This window comes from Pinus tabuliformis, chromosome 8 (assembly GCF_031772625.1).
Source record: "Pinus tabuliformis cultivar Carrire ecotype Pingquan chromosome 8, CPIR1, whole genome shotgun sequence".
NCBI lineage: Eukaryota > Viridiplantae > Streptophyta > Pinopsida > Pinales > Pinaceae > Pinus > Pinus tabuliformis.
Window position 1 is genome coordinate 1,807,241,296 of NC_142294.1, and position 6,575 is coordinate 1,807,247,870.

Sequence of the window (6,575 nt, forward strand, 5' to 3'; positions counted from 1 at the left end):
ATACCATAAACCACTATGATCACTCATCAACACAAATATCCTACCCAAAAGGTAGTGTCTCCACATATTCAATGCATGTATGATCACTGCCAATTCATGATCACGTGGGGGGTAGTTCTTCTCATGATCATTTAGTTTTTGTGACTCATAGTATAACACATGTCCATCCTACATAAGTACTCCACCAAGTATTTTCTTGCAAGCATATGTGCATATTACAAACTCTGTCTGGATGTACAATCTTTAACACCGGTGCATGTGTTAAAAACTACTTAAGTTGCTCCAAAATAACCTCACGCTCCTATGTCCATTTGAACTTCTTACCTTTATTTTGCAATGATGTAATAGGATAAGCGATTTGTGAGAAGTTCCTAATGAACCTCCTGTAATAACCTACAAACTCCATGAAAGACCGCATCTCATCTACATTCCTGGGAGCTACCCACTCCATGATGTCCCTTATCTTTTTTGGATATACTGCAATGCCCTCCTTGGAGACAACATGCCCCATGTAATGTACCTCGATCTAAAAGAAACTACACTCGTAGAACTTAGCATGCAATTGATGCTCTCCCAACAAACTCAACACTTCTGCTAAATGCTTGGCATGCTCTTCCTCATTTTTAGAATATACCAATATGTCATCAATAAACAGAATAACAAAACTTATCCAAGTACAGGCACAACGCATTATTCGTCAAGAACATAAATGTAGCTTGAGAATTAGTCAAACCGAATGGAACTAAAACAAAGTCATAATTCCCATACCTCATCCAGAAAGTTGTCTTGTAAATGTCCTCCTCTTTGATGTGTACCTCGTGATATCTGGATCTCAAATCAATCTTCGAGAACATTGATTCTCCCTTCAACTGATTGAACAAGTTATCAATCCTCAGCAACGGATACCTGTTCTTGATGGTCACTTTGTTCAACTACCTATGTTCAATGCATAATCTGAGAGTACCCTTTTTCATCTTCATAAACAATAACAGTGAGCCGCATGGTGATACACTTGGCCTAATGTATCCCTTGTCCAACATTTCCTTCAACTGCAGCTTCAACTCTACTAACTCGGGTGTGCTCATCCTGTAAGGTTCCTTTGATGTCGGCGCTGCCCCTGGCTCTAGCTCAATAGAAAAGTCTACCTCCCTGTGAGGTGGTAACTCTGAAATTTCCTCAGAAAATACTTCCTGAAACTGTTGTAGAACTGGGTACCTTATCAAAACATCTGCATCCTCAACTTCCTTACCTTTGTCACTAGAAATGTGCATTGTGAATAACATACACCCTTTCTTGCAACTGTACTTTGCCTACATAGTTGTTACCATCCTAACTGATGTGGCTTTCTTCTTTACCTGTAAGACTCTTGGTTCCCCATTTTCATCCAAGCACTCAATGGCCTTGCCATAACAACCAATCCATTCCCAACAACATACTATATGATCCCAATAGTAATACATTCAAATGTGTTGCGGTAGGCATACTGTTGGGCCGCCAAATTAACCTCAATTTTCACTCCATTTTCACCTTTATCCTCATTTTTTCACCTCATTTCATCTCATTATCATTACATAACCCTATATTTCCATTACCATATGAGTTTATATTTTCATTTTCCAAAGTTATTAATTTCATGTATTTAGAGTGAATTTATGATTAAAAGTTAGAGAAATAACATGTATTTGCTTATACCTAAAAGTGGCTTGAGTTTGATGACATGTGTAGATTATTTGGAAGTTTCCAAGGCACCGTTATGTGGCCTCCTAAGGTCAAATTCGAATTTCAACTCAAGAGGTGGACCATATTCCAAGGAGAAAGATCATGGAGATTTTGATGTGTCATGGGATTTGTATCTAGTATTTAGGGATAAGTTGAGACAAGTATGGGTCTAGTAGATATTTAAGGGATCTACATTTATTGAGTAGATATCCCTAATTCATGTATAAATAAGAAGAGCATCCTCCAAATCATGTTAAGGAGGAGGAGGGAGAGAAAACAATTATCAGTTATTCATTAGCATTAGATTTATGTTCATTCAACATGAATAATACCATTTTCTTCAAATCATGAGTTATGGGTGTTGTTTGATTCTTAAGGTGTGATAGTTGTTCATGTGTGCTCATTGAGGAATGGAAGGATCCCCATATTGAGATAAGTACACTTTGTTGTAAATTAATGTTGTGAATATACTAATTTTAATTATGATGTTCATCTTATTTCTTTCTTGTAAATACTTGTAGATAATTTTAGTATGAATTCATGTTGTGGCCATGTTTTGTTGTGTGAAGGTTGATCTCCTTTCAGTAGCTAGTTTTGATGTGAGAAGGAAAACCAGGAACTCCTAAGTTAGGAGTCTCTTCTCCATGAGCTAGATTAAATTGAAATAATATTTACTTTCTCATATGATTTCCTAGATTACATTTATGTGAATATTGATTCCCTTTCAGTATCTAGAGAAATCAAGTCCTCCTAAGTTAGGAGACTCTTCTCCATTAAGAACTGAACTGAAAACAATATTTACTTGCATTCATTTATATGCTTTCGTTCTTGCTTTCTTAGGTGTTTGGTAATGTTATTATAAGGAAGAATGTAGAAGGACAATCAGGACTCTTGAACAAGAGACTCTTCTCTATCTTCTAAAGTAAAATAATTCCATTGATCAAACATTTTTTATGCTTTCATAAAATAGATCTGACAGTTTATATTTGTAATATGCATTTCCATTCTAAACAAACTTCTTACACATGTTTCATCTAAGGTCCCATATATTTTGGTTTGCTTCTAAGTTTATGATTCCCAGGATTGATAAATTAAATGACAGGGATTTAGCAGACAACTAAATCGCCCAACATTTTGGCGCTGTTGCTGGGAAAGCAAACTTAGATGTAAGCTAGTTAAGAAGATTTTTTAGGAAGAATTTTTATCTAGGATCATTTTTACGTAGGGTTAATTGTATTTAGGAATTTTCATTTAAGTTTATTCTCATATAGAAAACATAGAAATAGAACGCAAATCAAAAACCCCCCATTCGCTTAAAAAAAAACACACAATAAAGATCCATATGTATATATGGAAAAACTATGAGTATAAGTTTGGAACAACTCGCTCAGATCCTAGCAAGTGTTAGGATCTCCTCTTCTTGCGAAGAAGAGATCTTGACAGCAGCCAAAAGCTTAACTACTCCTCTAGATGAAAACAATGAATTAACATTTGAAGAATCATCCTATATATCTAATGATGAACAATTATTTGAATAGGAAATTGAGGAGGACGAAGAGAAGTTGCAGCATGATCTGAATGAGAGTGGAAATCACCCCTATGAAAGCTTTATCGAAAGGTGGTTTTGATGGTTTCAAACAAGTACGAGGTTAGATCGATTTTGTTTTTATTTCATTAGATCATACTCACAAAAACTAGATTCGATCATCCTTGTATATTTTCATTTTAATTTAGCAAAATTGAAAATGAATATATTTTTACTACTATGTGTGAATGGTTACACTGGAAATTTAATTACACGTAATAGTTTGTAATTTCCAATTAGCATAGAGTAGGTAGGATCATATTTTAAGTTTGAATAAGTATGCTCTCCTCCTGCGTCTTTGTACGATCTTGAGGATCAGAAAGTAGCATGTTTATAAATGTTTTCAGGGTAGCAATATACTTGTCTCCATTTGCTAAAAAATCATCTTAAATCAATAAAAAAAAATCCTATGTTTTTTAGGGTTAAAATAAAATTTTAATTTTTTTTTTTTAAGATTTTGATTTAAAAAAAAATTCAATTTCTTTTATTTAAAAAAGAATTGAGGTTAATGTAAAAAAATAGAATAAAAATATAATAGAATAAAATTCTTTAGAAATAAATTTAATTTATTTTTTTTTATAAAAATAAATTTAGGAAAAAATTTAGTTTTCATTTTTAATTTAAAAAAAAAAAAACCAAAACAAAAATCAATTTAAAAAAAAAAAAAAACAATTGCAAAGTGTCTTGCCAGATCCCGCTTTCACGCAGTTGTTGCAGCACCCTTCAACAGATCTGCCTGATCCATCTGAATTAACGTTGAGAAATTCATCAACATTGATAGATCTGCCAGATCCATTGCAGCACGTATCTGGTTTGAGTGATTCAGCAACGTTGACAGATCTGCCCACGCAGCTTGCTTCAGGATCTGAAGTAAGAAAATCTTTAACGCAACACACTTCATCAGACCTGCGTGATCCATCTGATTTAAGAAATTCAACGTTGAGAAATACATCTACAATGACAGATTTGCCATATCCTTCCACGCAGTTTGCTTCATCAGCGCAGCAAGTTTCAGGATCGAAGCACGTATCTGGTTCTTCAACGTTGACAGAGTTGCCCACGCAGCTTGCTTCAGGTTCTGTATTGAAAAACTCTTCAACGCAGCAAATATCAGGATTACTACATGTTTCTGGTTTGACTTCAACGCAGCATGCTTTTGGATTGCACCACGTACCTGAATTGTCATCGCATTCTTTACTTCAATCCTCAGATCTGCCAGATTCCTCATCTCATCATCCAGTTCCAAAACAATCATCGATGTAAATCCTTTGTGGCGGTTTCAACTGCCCGCAATTTTTACGCATCTGCTAAGCTCGGTTAGAGAAAAATCCTCCTAAAATCGGCCTCTCTGTTTTAATTCGTTGCTATCCTATCTTGATGAGATTTCCTGTAATCTCTCTCAATAGGATCTCGATTTCCCAATCCGCAGGGTGGGGAATTTAAAGTCTCATCGCGTTTCTTGCCTAAATCTTGGCATTAGATATGGTTTGAATAATCATTATGGGTTGGAACCCCTAAAAGAACTTCTAGGGTTTGATGGCAGGACATGGTGAATTCGAGAGCTCGGGTGCTTTATTTTCTGGTTAATGTTAGGTTGTAGTATCTCAGGAATGGTGTGCGAAGTAATGTCCCAATGCATGGTGGCATGCAAGAAAAATTGGAGCCCTCTGTAAGCAGAATCCAGAACTAGTCTATCTGAAGCACAGATTTTTTGTTTTGTTCCACTTTTATAATTATCAAATTACTTTTCTCGAATTGATTTCTTCTATGAATGGCCGCTCGATAAAAGCTTCGGTTACAGTAAGAATTTTTCTTCCAAGTTTGAATTGGGGCATGAGGTCGGCCGAGGTCATTTCGGCGACACCTGCTTTGCCAAGGGTCGCAAAGGCGATCTCAAGGGCCAGCCCGTTGCGGTCAAAATCATCTCCAAAGCCAAGATGACAACTGCTATAGCAATTGAAGATGTGCGGAGAGAGGTAAAAATTTAAAAGCATTGTTGGGGCATCACAACTTGGTCAAATTCTATGATTCTTGCAAGGATGATAACGATGTCTACATAATAATGGAACTATGTGAAGGTGGTGAGTTACTGGACAGAATTTTGTCACGAGGTGGCAAGTATCCAGAAAAAGATGCGAAAGCTATTGTGAGACAAATCTTGAGCATAGTGGCTTTTTGTCACATTCAAGGTGTTGTGCACCGTGATGTGAAGCCAGAGAATTTTCTATTCACCACTAAGGATGAACATGCACCTATGAGGCTATTGATTTTGGGCTCTCGGATTTCATCAAACCACATGAGAGACTGAATGATATAGTAGGCAGCGCATATTATGTTGCGCCGGAAGTTCTACAGCGATCATATAGTATGGAAGCTGATGTATGGAGTGTTGGTGTCATAACATACATTTTATTATGTGGAAGTCGACCTTTTTGGGCAAGGACCGAATCAGGAATTTTCCATGCTGTTTTAAGAGCAGATCCTAATTTTGATGATGCACCGTGGCCATCAGTATCTCCTGAAGCAAAGGATTTTGTGAAAAGGCTTCTTAACAAAGACTTGCGCAAAAGAATGACAGCTGCACAGGCCCTTACACATCCATGGCTTCGAGATCACAGTTTAAACTTCTTGAACCCAACAAAGATGGAAAGATTTCCTTGGAAAACTTTAGATTGGCTTTAACGAGGAATACGACTGACGCGATGAAGGAATCTAAGGTTCCTGATATTCTCAATTCGATGGAACATCTTGCTTCAAGAAGAATGGATTTTGAAGAGTTCTGTGCTGTTGCAATAAGTGTATATCAGCTGGAAGCCCTTGAACGGTGGGAGCAGATTGCAAGAACTGCATATGAATTCTTTGAACAGGAGGGAAATAAGGTTATTTCAGTTGAGGAATTAGCTCGGGAAATGAACCTTGCACCTACTGCACGTACGGTTCTACATGATTGGATCAGAAGCACTAACGGGAAACTAAGTTTTCACGGGTTTACAAAGTTTCTTCATGGTGTAACAGTGCGTTCAAGTACCAGGCCTCAATAAATGCTTCACAGCTGCCGTCAACAAGGACAGGCTGGAGCAAGCTGAATCGCAATTAATGAAAAATTGCGACATAATGGCCAAGGCACTCACCGAAGGTCTTAGTAATGAAAATGGAAATGTGCGACCACTGCCACGGTTTGGAGTTCTTCCTTGAAAGTGAAGATGAAGGTGGGCCATCTTCTGAAGGTGAAAGTGGCTTCTCCTTTGTCATGACCTGTTACACAGGTACG

At 36.9% G+C, this 6,575-nt stretch overlaps 1 pseudogene; it reads left to right on the plus strand.

The window, feature by feature from the left end:
* Positions 1 to 5,077: 5,077 nt before the first annotated feature.
* On the plus strand, positions 5,078 to 6,351 carry LOC149243476 (CDPK-related kinase 3-like; annotated as a pseudogene).
* The last annotated feature ends 224 nt before the right edge of the window (positions 6,352 to 6,575 follow it).